The sequence below is a fragment of the Dromiciops gliroides genome, chromosome 4 (assembly GCF_019393635.1).
Source record: "Dromiciops gliroides isolate mDroGli1 chromosome 4, mDroGli1.pri, whole genome shotgun sequence".
Lineage (NCBI taxonomy): Eukaryota > Metazoa > Chordata > Mammalia > Microbiotheria > Microbiotheriidae > Dromiciops > Dromiciops gliroides.
The window spans coordinates 272,869,363-272,883,852 of NC_057864.1; positions in this window are offsets into that span (position 1 = coordinate 272,869,363).

A 14,490-nucleotide genomic window follows, 5' to 3' on the forward strand; every position below is an offset into this window, starting at 1 on the left:
AGAGAGCATGACTTAATCATCTCACTCTCTGCTCTTTCCTGGTAATCCTTTCTCTTACCGCCCTCCCCCACGCCTCTCTCTCTCTCTCTCTCTCTCTCTCTCTCTCTCTCTCTCACACACACACACACACACACACACACACACAGAGACAGGACTGACCAAATGGTTTTACTTTTAATTTCTTTCCTATCACTTTATTTTCCCCTTCCTCATCCTGTTCTCTCTTTGAAACCTTTTCTTGCTTTGGGATCTGTTCCAGGAAGGACCTGAAGATACAAGAAACTGATTAATCAAGAGAAACTGGCAAAGAGCTAGTTTGGTTTGGGAGAAAAGTATTGAGGAATCCTTTATTCCATCTCACAGGAATGCTTTTTTTTTTTTTTAGTGAGGCAATTGGGGTTAAGTGACTTGCCCAGGGTCACACAGCTAGTAAGTGTTAAATGTCTGAGGCCGGATTTGAACTCAGGTACTCCTGACTCCAGGGCCGGTGCTCTATCCACTGCACTACCTAGCTGCCCCTAGGAATACTTTTTGAATATATATATTTTAAAATAGACAGCTGGTTGAAAAAGGAAAACTGTATAAAATAACCTGATCCAATAGCTTTTGTTTTACATAGGCTACATGGAGTGCTTGGAAGATCAGCTTTGGGATCTGGCAATGGGCCGGGAATGTCATGGAATTCTAAACTAAGAGATTGGGGCAGTGACCAGGATGCCCATTGAAGGCCCTTTGCCAAAAGCTTGTAAGTTCTACTGGGCAGGAATCTGATTAGGCTAATGCCAGAAACTGCTTTCTTTGGATGCCTCAGCATTTCTTTTTAAACTCATAACCATGACAGACTATCTTCTACACTAAGACTGTCTTACTGATCCAGAGTTAGGCAGGAGGACACGCATTTTGAGTTCGTTTTTAGAAATGTAGGATTTCTTTCTTTTCTTTTCTTTTCCTTTCCTTTTTCCTTTTTTCCCCCCTGTGGTACAATGAGGGTAAAGTGACTTGTCCAGGGTCACACAGCTAGTAAGTGTCAAGTGTCTGAGGCTGGATTTGAATTCAGGTTCTCCTGAATCCAGGGTCAGTGCTTTATGCACTGTGCCACCTAGCTGCCCTGAGATCTAAGATTTCTATTGATCCTTCTCTTATACTCTTGCCTAGTTGGTCCCTGTCAGTAGGAGTTAACATCTGTGAGATGGCAGTCAGAGGTTAGGGCCATAGTCTTACCACCCTACCCTACCCCCCCCCCCCCCGCCCCCCATAAAGGAATATGAAATTGTTTGGTGAAAAGCATTCTGAGACTGTTTCTAGGTGCTCTTTGTTGTTGTTCAGTTGTATTTGACTGTTCATGACCCCATTGGGGGTTTTCTTTGCAAAGATATTGGAGTGGTTTGTCAAATTCTCCAGCTCATTTTACAGATGAGGAAACTGAGGCAAACAGGATGAAGTGACTTGCCCAGGGTCATATAGTTAATAAGTGTCTAAGGTCAGTTTTGAACTTAGAAAATGAGTCATCCTGACTCTAGGCCTGGCATTCTATCCACTGTGCCACCTAGCTATCGTATTAAATAGTGTGAAATTCAAGGAAATGAAGAATGACAATTATTCCTCATTAGTGGGCAAGAATTCATTTGTATACATTCAACATTAATTGAAATGACAGTTTATCTGGTGAGTTCTCAGGAATGGTTCTTAGGAACCAAGATGGTTTCTAATAGACAATAAGTGGTTGGTTAACATAAAAGGATTGTGATTAATTTCTTTTTAAATCTCTCTACCTGACACCCTCGTGTAGTATAAAGAAGGGCTGAACTCAGAACTAGAAAACCTGAATTACAAGTCCTAGCTTCACAGTCCACTAGTTGTATGTCCTTGGGTAAACCAAACAACCATTTTGGGCCTGTTTTCTTGTCTGAACATTGAATGTTCCTTATACTACCTATTCCCACAGGGTCTTTATGAGGATCAAATGATTTGCTAAGCACAGTACTTGACATATTGTGGTGTTGTTCAGTCATGTCCAACCCTTCATGACCTGTGGATGATGCTGTCCATAGGGTTTTCTTGGCAAAGATACTGGGGGTGGTTTTCCATTTCTTTCTCTAGTGGATTAAAACAAAGAGAGGTTAAGTGACTTGCCCAGGGTCACACAACTAATATGTCTAAGGCTGGATTTGAATTCAAGTCTTCCTGAATTCAGGTTGAGTGCTACCAGCTGCCTTGAAACATTATAGCTGATGCTTAATAAGTGTTTATTGATTGATTGGGTGGGTGAAGCACTTTTGACTTAACAAAAGGAACATCTATTAAACAGGCTGAGTATATAAAGTCAGAAATTGAAAAAATCCCTGCCCATAAAGAGTTTACATTCTTCTTTGTAACCTTGGGCCACTAGATAAATGGAAACCATTTTGATTCCTCTCCCTTTGAGAACAATTGTTATGGGATTAGGACTATTAAAGTTTAAACTGGCCAGCTAAACTAAAGGACATGGGTCTGGGATAATGCTCCTTGAGAAGCTAAACTAAAGGACAGACACACCTCGAGAAGCAAGGGAGATAAACCTATTAGGCGTGGCTGCTGCCTGAGTGGTGCCAAGAGGACAGAGATAGAACAACTGCTCCTCACCTGACTTCTCCCATCCCACCCCCAATAAGGACTCAGGTGATCACCCAATCTACCATCTGTAAAACCTATAGCCTTTCTCTGGTTGGAGATAGGTATCTCAGAGAAGGTCTCTGGACCATCTCCCCTTGAGAGAAGTCCAAAGACTTCTCTTGGTCTCCTTTCTCTAGTGCCTAAATAAAAGATTATTTTATTCTAATTGGATTTGTGTGTGAGAGGGTGTAATTCTTTAAAGAGGAATACCTAAGGACCCCCACCAACCCATTTCCCCCATGACAGCAATGAACTCTACATCAATAGAGTTATCACAGATTACCTTTTGAGGGGGGTCAGTGGTGGCAGTTGTGAGAAGGGGAGAGGTTAAAAATCATCTTTTGTTTTTTTAAGTTTAAAGGGGGAATTTTAAAGTTCCACAAGTTGCTATTTCTTTTTAAGTTGGCGGTAACCTGTGTTAATGACTTGCCTAGGGTCACACAGCTAGTAAGGATCTGAAGCCACATTGGAACTCAGGCCCTAGATAGTGGCTTGTATGAGTTTCATTGAAAACCTATGTGACAGGTGCAGCTAGGTGACACAGTGGCTAAAGCACTAGTCCTGGATTCAGGAGGACCTGAGTTCAAATCTAGCCTCAGACACTTGATACTAGCTGTGTGACCCTGGGCGAGTCACTTAACCCTCATTGCCCAGCCCCCCCCCAAAGTCATTGTTCAGTCTTTTTCACAAAAAAAAAGAAAAAGAAAAAGAAAGAAAGAAAGAAAGAAAGAAAGAAAGAAAGAAAGAAAGAAAGAAAGAAAGAAAGAAAGAAAGAAAGAAAGAAAGAAGGAAAGAAAGAAAGAAAGAAAGAAAGAAAACCTATGGGACAGCCTTGACAGAACACCAGAAACTTTTTTTTTAAACCTGCAGGATGCTTGTTGTGGGTGAAAGTTTGATCCTGTCTGGGTTCCCTGGATTGGATGTTAATACTCCTTAGACTGTTGGTGTAAGGGGTTGTTTGTTTAAACTTCTCTCACACTGCTGCTCCGAAAAACAACAACAACAACAACTACACACCTACTTGTCTGGGCATTGAATGTTCTCTTCCTTGGTTTTTGTTCTTTCTGCCCATCAGCCTGGAGGCTTAATGGGTGTGGCCAGTTTCGGGTTGCACTTGAGGTTTCAGGAGAAAGGGCTGTGGGTTGGGTCTGTTTAAGCTTGGGTTTATTTTGTTTTTTAGTTGTGGGTTTTTCTTTTTTTATTTTGGGGGAGGAGTTGTAATTTTTTAATTGTGAGAGGGCCAGTGAACTCATTTGCATGCTCACTGGGGGATAATTACGTGTCTACCTTGCTTCTCCTGGGTCTGTTGGCATATAGGAAAGCGTTTATAGGTACACTGTGCTTATGAAATCATCTCCATCAGCTCTCTGCCACTTCAACTGTGTACCTGAAGCTTTGAAGTATGGGAACAACACAAGCTACCTTGGGACACTGGGCTGGATGCCTTAATTTACATCCTTCTGCTTGATACCAGAGTGGCTTCCCATGCCAAAGCAGTGTACCCTTGGGCTAAGCATCAGACTGGAAACCTAGGGACAGTTAGCTATCATTATCATTCTCATCATCATGATAGCTAGTATTTATATAGCAAGTATCTTACAGATCTCATTTGATTTTCCTTCCTTCCTTCCTTCCTTCCTTCCTTCCTTCCTTCCTTCCTTCCTTCCTTCCTTCCTTCCTTCCTTCCTTCCTTCCTTCCTTCCTTCCTTCCTTCCTTCCTTCCTTCCTTCCTTCCTTCCTTCCTTCCTTCCTTCCTCCTTTATTCCTTCTTTATTTTACAGTTAAGGACACTGAGGCAAATAGAGGTTAAGTGACTTGCCCAGAGTCTGAGTATCTGAGGCAGAATTTAAACTCAGGTATTCCAGACTCTGTGCCCAGCAATGTATCCACTGTGCCACCTATGATGCATTATACCATCAAATTGTCTCTTCAAATCCTTTTTTGGGGGGGGGCGGGGAAATGAGGGTTAAGTGATTTGCCCAGGGTCACACAGCTAGTAAGTGTCAAGTGTCTGAGGTCAGATTTAAACTCAGGTCCTCCTGAATCCAGGGTCGGTGCTTTATCCACTATGCCACCTAGCTGCCCCATCTCTTCAAATCCTTAGAAATCCAGCTCTACCCTCTTTATACATGATACAAGATGTCTCATGCCCAGACTTTTCTTTCTAAATAGTCTCCTGTTTTCTCCAAGTTCTTAGCACAGTTATAGTCTTATGTGGAGCTTTTATACCATATCTTTTTTTCTTCCTTTTTTCTAGCTGGTTATTGCCCTTCCTTCCACTCCTGCCACTACAAGTGATTTGAAGCTTGCAATCCTCTTGATCTAAGTATCATTGCCACCTTATCTTGGTTGTTTTGACTCAGTGTTTTCCTTCCTTCAATTGTGTGCCCACTTCCCCTCACATCTTTTCAAAAGAAAACTTTTTCCCCCACCTGATGGGCTACAATGTCCTAAAATCTATGTCTTTTACAAAGATTTTGACTAACTTAGTAATCCTATCAGGGTTTTTTTGGAACATGAGAAGAAAGCTGTCTGCAGGGGAAAATAATGACTTTAGTTTGGACCCAGAATATACAATATATGTCCCAACAGGGTGTGTGACTCGAGTGGGAAATTATTAACAAAGTATGATTTATTAAATTTGTTCTGTTGCTTTAAGAACATTTCATGAAGAAATTTCTCAGACATCAGATAGATTTCTGGGAGTTATGGTATGTCAGGATTTCATATTCTTGTATTTCCCTTGTAGGAGGAGAGCAGGTTTTGTAATCTATATTCAATTGTTTGAGATCATATAGATGTAGTGAGAATGGACTCATGAAACATAAAATAATTCTCAGAAGAACGGTCTGAATTTATATTCTGTGTACTTTATAGCAGAATGCCTTGTGCTATTTTTTAAACACAAAACAGCACAAGATGAAATCTCATCAAAGGAGAATCAAGTGTCCCTAAGTTATGGGGAATGGGTATGCAGAAAGGGTACAGGGAATCTATTTTGTATTTTGAAAAGTGGTCTCTGATGGTCCTGGCCTATGAATATTGACTATATCCCAGCAATCATTTGCTTATATATATTTATATATACAAGTCAACACAATACCTTCACTCTCATTCTCTGAAAAGGGGTAGACAGCAAATGCTTTTTTTAGTGCTATTGAATCAGAATGGGGAAAGCTTCAAAAGGTCGAAGATTCAGAAACTGATGCTGCCCACCAACTCCCAAGGATGGAATTGGCAATCCTCCTCTCCAGTTGTTGTTGACTGAAACTGACACACATTGTATCCTAGAACTAGAGCTGGAAAGGGGCTACAATCATCATCTAGTCCAACCCTTTCATTTTATAGACGAGGAAACTGAGGCCCAGAGAGGCTAAGTGACAGTAAGTGGCAGAGTCTGGCTTTGACTCAGATCCTTGGACTTCAATTCCAGCTCCTTTTCCAGTATACCATGCTGCTTCCCATTGGATATGATATTTATTGCAAAATAAATACTGGGTAACTTAATACTCTGGCCCTTTTTCTTAACCCTTTCAAATTTGGAGAATTTCACTCATATTGATTGCTCCAGTTGATCCATAGTAATTTTTCCTTTTTCCTTTATTTGATCTGAGGAAAATTCATGCTAAGATCATATGTTCAGTCAGCACTATAGGTGTCAAAAATCCCAAACCAAATCTACCATTGTGGTCTGCTCCTTGGTGCAAGGATTCTTAAACTAGGGTTTGTGAATTTTTTAAAAAAAAGAACAATTGTATTTCAATATAATTGGATTCCTTTGGTATTTTATATTATGCACTTAAAAGCCATTATTCTGAAAAGGCTTCCATAGTCTTTTCCAGACTGCCAAAGGGGTCTAGGGCACGCAAAAAAGGTAAGAACTTCTGTCTTAGTATATTTGACTGACTTGGGCAACTACACAGGAAATTGGACGTGACAACTACAGGGGAAACAGACAACCTGTTGAAATAGTGAGGAAAGGAACCAATAATGGCAAAATTCAGTAGTGATGAAAGAACATGTACTGCTTCTGCTCACAGTAGGCACTTTAGAAATATTATTTGCCCTCTGCCTGTCACTAGGGTATAGATTTAGAGCCATCTTGGTGTCAAAGTGGACAGAGCACTGAGCCTGGAATCAAGAAGACCTGACTTCAAATCCATCCCTTAGATATTTAATATCTGTGTGACCCTGGGCAAGTCATTTAACCTCTGCCTCAGTTTTATCAACTGTAAAATGGGGATAATAATTGCACCTACCTCCTGGGAGTACTATAAGGAACAAATGAGATATTTGTAAAATGCTTAGCCCAGTGCCTCATGTCTAGTAGTTGCTTAATAAATTCTTGTTTTCTTTTTCCCTTCCCTTCCCTTCTCTCCCCATCCTTCCCTCCTTCCCTCCCCTCCCTCCCTCCCTCCCTCCTTTCCCTCCTTCCTTCCTTCCTTCCTTCCTTCCTTCCTTCCTTCCTTCCTTCCTTCCTTCCTTCCTTCCTTCCTTCCTTCCTTCCTTCCTTCCTTCCTTCCTTCCTTCCTTCCTTCCTTCCTTCCTTCCTTCCTTCCATCTTTCCTTCCTTCTTTCCTTACTTCTCAGGGGATAAATATTCAGCCTTTTCATTTCCTCTTGGATGATTGCCCTTTGCTGATATGTCCATTAAAAACAAAATAGTCCCTGATCTCAAGGGATAGTCAGCCTAACAGCTTCAGTGGAAGGTGACTGGAATAAAAGAAAAAAAAGCTGCTCACAAGCCAAAACCTTTTGTGGTAGAATATGAGGTCTTTGAGGGTAGGGATTGTCTTTTGACTTTCTCTGAAGCCCCAGAATTTAGCACAGTGCCTGGCAACTGCTAGGTATCTAGTAGATGTTTGCTGAGTGACTGATTGATTGAAAAAGCTTTCAAATTTTGCCTCAAGTTAGTTTTGGGGAGTTTTAATGGATTTGGTTTGTCTCTGCTCTTCATTAGGGCTAATCTAAGTTTCTTGCCATTCTTTGCAAAATGTTTTCTACTCTTGTATTATCAAATCTCTACCCTCCAGAGATGGATGTGAAGTATGATGGTGATTAGAAGCAATTAACTGGGCCCAAGGAGATAGCATTTTCCGGGGAAAAGGGAACATAATCTAATTTGTGATCTGATGTGCCACGCCACGTCAAGTCAGAGTTCATGCTTGGATCCTTGGGGCAAGGCAAGAAAAGAGTTAACCCAGAGCAGTGACTCCAAACTGAGGAAGCTGGAATAAAGCCAGGGAGAAAAAACAAGAAGGGGAGCCCTGAGCACCAGTGAATTCAGTTTTGATATCCATTTTGTTTGCTTGTTTGCTTAAGCATTTGTTAGGTACCTGCTATATGTGCCAGGCACTGTGCTATTTGTTTTACAAATATTATTTTATTTGATCTTCACAACAACCCTGGGAGTTGGTGCCATTACTACCCCCATTTTACAGATAAGGAAACTGAGGCAGGCAGAGGTTAAGTGACTTGCCCAGGGTCATACGGCCAGTAAGTGTCACGTGTCTGAGGCTGAATTTGAACTCAGGTCCTCCTGAATCCAGGGCCGGTGCTCTATCCACTGCACCACTTAGCTGCCCTCCCCCCAATTTAGGTCACATTTTGTGGGCCACATTTTGACATCCCGCTAAGTATATGACCATTTCACTTTGTATCTATGTATATATCTGCAGTAGTCATGTGTAAAGCAATCCTTGAAATGACTAGTATGGATGCCACCTCATTTGGAACCTTTTTTGGAAAAGCCTCCCTTACTACCTTTACCACTGTTTTTATCTGGGACGCAGAAGATTATATAATAGATTTCAAACTGGAAGGGACCTTAGAAGTCACCTAGTTTAACCCACTCATTTCACAGATGAGGACACTGAGAATGAGAAGGGCGATATGAGTTGCCCATGGTCACATGGCTTCAGAGGCAGCATTTGAACTCAAATCTTACTACTCTGTTTGTTTTTGGTGAGGCAATTGGGGTTAAGTGACTTGCCCAGGATCACACAGCTAGTAAGTGTCAAGTGTCTGAAGCTAGATTTGAACTCGGGTACTCCTGACTCCAGGGCTGGTGCTCTATCCACTGTACTACCTAGCTGCCCCTGCTCTGTGTACATCAAGCTATCCACAGCATCAAGCTCCTTTTTATATTTAACAGTTCAATACAGGTACTCTATAGATGTGGGAAACCCTAGCTACAACCAGACTATTAAATTTTAATTATTTCTTAATTATTAGGGAAAGATTTGCTGTGTGAAAACTTAAACTCACTTTAATAGAACTTTCTGCTCCCCTTTGTGAGGTGGGAATTATGACTGGTACTTTAAATGGACATTTAATGAGATTTTGAGATTACCTAACTGTAATGACAGCCTTCTGGAAGATTATATACCTCTGTGACCAGCCAACCAACAGAACCTGGGGAAGTGGACAGCCCTGGTAATGGGAAGTGTGAGTGGTGGAGAAAGTTTGACTGGGCTCAGGTCACAGTTAGTCATCTTAGCTCTGTAAAGCAGACAGGGTTGACCAATGTAATGGGTTCCTCAGAAGGAAGATTAGCCTATGGAACAGACAAGGTATAGACTTTGTGAGCTGGAAGGAACTTCAGAAGCCATGCCCTTCATTTAATAGCTGAGGAAACAGGCCCCAACAGGCAAAAGGATTTGCCCAAGGTTACTCAGGTAGCAAGTAACAGAGCTGGGATTCAGCTCCAGGTCCACACAGCTATTGGGCTCCAACCCACTTTCTATTCTACCACATTGACTTTCAAGAAATGTCTGCTTCTCATTGGGGAGGAAGCTGATAGAAAGTGATCAGGGCAGCTAGGTGGCGCAGTGGATAGAGCACTGACCCTGGATTCAGAAGAACCTGAGTTCAAATCTGGCCTCAGACACTTAACACTTACTAGCTGTGTGACCCTGGGCAAGTCACTTAACCCCAATTGCCTCACCTTCCCCCCCCCCAAAAAAAAAAGTTAGTGATGTCTTATTGAGTCTTGTGGCCACTCCAGAGATCAAACTTCCTTGTCAGTTTAGAATAATGAAAGCTGAATTCCAGTGAAGGATAGCTACAACTGACCCATGAATATACTTTAGATAAGCCTTCCCCATGGAAAGATGAACTAAGATGATGATGGTGGTGGTGGTGATGATGATTTTCAATTCAATAAATATTTATTAAGTACCTACTATGTGCCAGGTACTGTGCTAAGCACTGGGGTTATAAAAAGAGGCAAAACACAGTACTTGCCCTCAAAGAACTTAAAACCTAATGAAGGAGACAACATATAAACAAGTATATACAAGATAAATAGGAAATCATTTAACAGAAGGAAGGTACTGGAGTTAAAAGGGGTTGAGGAAGGCTTCCCATAGGAGGTGGGATTTTAGTTGGGACTTAAAGGAATAATAATTATTATTATAATGTGTTATATCATGATATAATTTATGTTATGTGATATTTAACATATGTTATAACATACGGTGTGATATAACCTTATGTAATAATAATTATGTTTATATACATATTTCCTCCCAATTACATGTTAAAATTTTTAAAATATTTTAAAAAAAGTTTTGAGTTCCAAATTCTATCCCTTCCTCCCTCTTCTCCCCCTCCCTGAGATGGTAAGCAATCAGATAAAGGTTATTATACATGTGCAATATATAAAACATTTCCATATTAGTCATTTTTTTCACAAGAAGAGTAATAATTATATCTTAATAATGATTGCTAACACTTATATGACACTTTAAGATTTGCAAAGTGCTTTACATCTATCTTATTTGATAACTCCCTCCTAATCTCAAAGTTTTTGTCTCATCTTCATTACCCCTCTTTGGCTACTATTTTTGTGATCCCTCCTATCTGACCTCTGGATTTCTTAAAAGAATGGTCTACAAACACTGCATATACTTCTTCACCATCCCCTTTTTCTTAACCCTTTCCAGCGTAGTTCCTAATTTTCCTGTTCTACTGAACTGCTCTCTTTCTCTTTCTGAGTACCAGTGACCTCCACATAATCCAACCTCCCGGTCTTATCTCATTTTTCCATCCTTTGTTCACTCTCTGAAGCAACTGGACATTGCAGAAAATAGGTCCTCTTGTTTTATTTTTCTTTTTTTGGGGGGGGGGCAATGGGGGTTAAGTGACTTGCCCAGGGTCACACAGCTAGTAAGTGTCAAGTGACTGAGGCCGGATTTGAACTCAGGTACTCCCGAATCCAGGGCCAGTGCTTTATCCACTGCACCACCTAGCTGCCCCCGCTCTTGCTTTCTTGATGCTCTCCACTGGCTTCTCTGACACTGTTCTTTCCTGGTGGTTCTTCGTTATTTAACTAATCCTTAGCTGGATCCTTAAATAAAGGCACTTTTCAAAGGCCTAATGACATGTATTCTTTCTTACTATACTCTCTTACCTGATGATCTCACCCAGAGTTTCAACCTTTATCTCTATGCAAATGGATCCCCAATCTGTATCTCTAGTTCTCAAACCCTAGTTCCCAATGACATACTGCATGGCTCCACCCATATGGCCACCCACACCTCAAACTTGACATGTCTGAAATTGAATTCATTATCTCCATCTCTCCACACCCCTCGACATGGCTCTTCTTCCTGACTTTCTGTCTCCTGATGACAAGTCTCCTCATCACTCATACTTGAAATCTGAAGGTCATCTCCCTTATACATATTGTAAATCAAATCAAATCCCCAAATCTGTGTCTATTCAACCTCTACACATCCATTCCTTCTTTTTATTCTCAATGCCAGCAACCTAGTGCAAGACCTCATCTCTCTATTGTTGTTACAATAGTCTCTCATTGGTCTCTCTGTAACCATGTTCAACCTGCTCTAATTCAACCCATGTGCTACTATGAGATCATCTGTCTTCCTAATTCAGAACTTTGAGAGAGTTAGTTCCCTGCTTAAAAAACAAAAACAAAAACTTCAATGACTCCCTATTTCCTAATGAATAATCTTATTTGATATTCAAGGCCCCTACAATCTTAGCCCAATTTATCTTTCAAACCTTATTTCTTATTGCTAAGTAATTTTTCAGTCATGAACCATTTCCTTTTTCCAGCTCATTGTACAGATGATGAAACTGAGACAAATAGGGTTAAGTGAATTGCCCAGTGTCACACAGCTAGTAAGTGTCTGAGCCCAGATTTGAACCCAGAAAGAAGAGTCTTGCTGACTCTTGCACTTGCTGAACCCAGCACTCTATCTACCAAGCTGCCCTATCTCCCAATATCTTCCTAGAAAATGTCTCACACATTCCCCTTTCTATACTTTTGCCATACCATTCCCTATGCTTGGAATATCCTACCTCTTATCCACTCTTCATCATTTATTAATTTCAGTTTAATTCACAAAAACTTTAAGTGCCTGATACATGCAAAGTTCAATGTGGAAAAATGAAAAATTGATGAATTTAAGAAATTTACAAGTAAGTAGGGAGATTTAGTGTGTTCCATGCATATTGAAGTACTGAATTACTTCCTAACTTAAATTAATAGTAATAATAATTAATTATTATTAATAATAGTAATGCAGTAATAGCATCAATAACATCAATAGCATCAACAAAACAACAATAATAATAGCAGCAGCTAGTATTGCTTTCTCCAGGTTCCAGTGCTGACTCTTTGGACTTTTTCTACCATTCACAAATGCCTCCTTTCCCTGGAAGCTGAATCCAACCCTGGATCTGACAATGAAAAGTACAATGTCCCCTTCCTCTGATTGACTGATTCCTCCCCAAACCTTCATTTTAAAACAACCACCCTAGCCAGCTATGTCTTCAATACTCTCCAGAATCCTCTCTCTGAATTGTCTTTACCAAGCCCTGGATATATTCTTTCTTCTTCTCCCCACTTTCTCACTTTCAGTTTTCTTTTAAGGATTGTTTTTCCCTATTGGGACATAAACTCCTTAAGGATAGAGATGTTCTTTCTGCCTGTATTTGCATTCCCAGTGCTTAGCAAAATGCCTGGTACATAATAAGCACTTAATAAATTGTTGCTGACTTGACTGAACTTGACTATCTTTTACAGATATTATCTCATTTTATACTTACAAACACTCTGAGAAGTGGGTGTTATTCATTTTTAGCCCCATTTTATAGATTAGAAAATTTAGGCAGAGGATAAATAACTTGCCCAGGGTCACACAGTTTATGAATCTGAGGCAAGTGTGTTATTGTTAATAAAGTAAGGTTTTGAGTACCTATTATACACCAAGCACTGTGCTAAGCCCTGGGAATACAAAGAAAGTTGTGTTTTGTTTTTTTAAAGGAGGAAAAGTGCAGAGCTTGGAATTAAAATTCTGGCTCTTCTACTTACTGCCTGTGTGACCTTGGTCAAGTCATTTTTACTCATTGCGCCTTAGTTTTCTTATTTATAAAATGAGTATAAAACTTCTCAGATATCTTCTAGCTCTAAATCTAAGATACAAAAAGCTTACCCTAATTGCACTGGCCACTTTTCCTTTTGATACCACCCATAGCACTTTGTTTTGTCTTTCTCTGATGAAATTATTGTATGTAATTGTTTATTAGTTTAACTAAAATATATTAAATGCCTACTACATGCAGGACATTGTGCTTGACATTGAGAATGCAAAATCCAAACACAAATTTCCTACCCTCAAGTTTATTGGGAGCATAAAATGTGATATTAGACGTAGAAGGCTTTGTATACCTTAACTATATGCACGGCAGCTATTATTACAAGCACTGAGAATGACTGAAGATTTTCTAGTGCTTAAGTCACGATGCCCAGCACAAGGAGATAGGGACTGGACCTGGGATTTCATTGGACTATGGAACTCCATGGATGAGGAAACTCCCTAGTAGCAAAGGTCAACACCCTCTCTGTAGCATATGGCCTTAGGGAGCTGTCCAGAGTACTGAGAGGTTGTGACTTCTCCAGGGTCACACAGCAAGTATGTGTTGGAGATGGGACTTCAACCCAGGTCTTTCTGGCTCTAAGACCATCTCTCTATCCATTACCCCAATTGTTGACCAAAGAAAACACACTTAGGGACCTTGATCTGTGAAAAATGTGATGAATAAGGACAAAATCAGGAGAGATTAAATAAAAGGGAAGGATCTTTGTTGAGTAAGGAGTGAAATGACTTCTTTATATAAGACCCTATAGTCCAGGTTCAATTTTCAGAATGGCCAAAGCAGTGGCAGAATGAGGTGCAGTCAGGATCCAGAGGAGGCAATCTGGAGGGCTGCTTCTAGGAAAGATAATTAAGAAGCAAGTTCTAAGAAGACCAGAATCCCGAGGACCCTTGTTCAATTGCTTAGGATCCAAACCAGTACAGAAATCTGATCTTGGACAAGTCCTCCCTTGCTTGTAACTCTAGCTATCTCATGCTGTATTTTTACTGCTGTGCTCCTCATTTCTTAGTAAAAGCATAGTCCTTTAATCTTCCAAGCTACTTGTAGATTTGGAAGGAAGAAGGAAGCATGAACTAGTAGAGGATTGGATTTGGATTCAGAGGTCCAGTCTGGAGGAGCTGGGTTCAAATCCAAATCTACTACTGTGTCATGATATTGGACAAAGGAGCTCATATACCATGAAGGGGTTGTAATAGATGATATCTAAGGTCCCTTCTGGCTCTAATTCCTATGAAACTTAAGTAGATGTTTCCATCAACTAGGGAAGCATGATATCTCTACTACCCAAATTTAATATTCAAATCAAGTAGAACAGTTCTAGACCATGGACAGACCTAGAATCATGGATATAGAACTGAAAGGGATTTCAGAGGCCATCTAGTCTAACTCCCTAATTTTTGCAGATGAGGAAATTGAGAACCAGATTAAGTG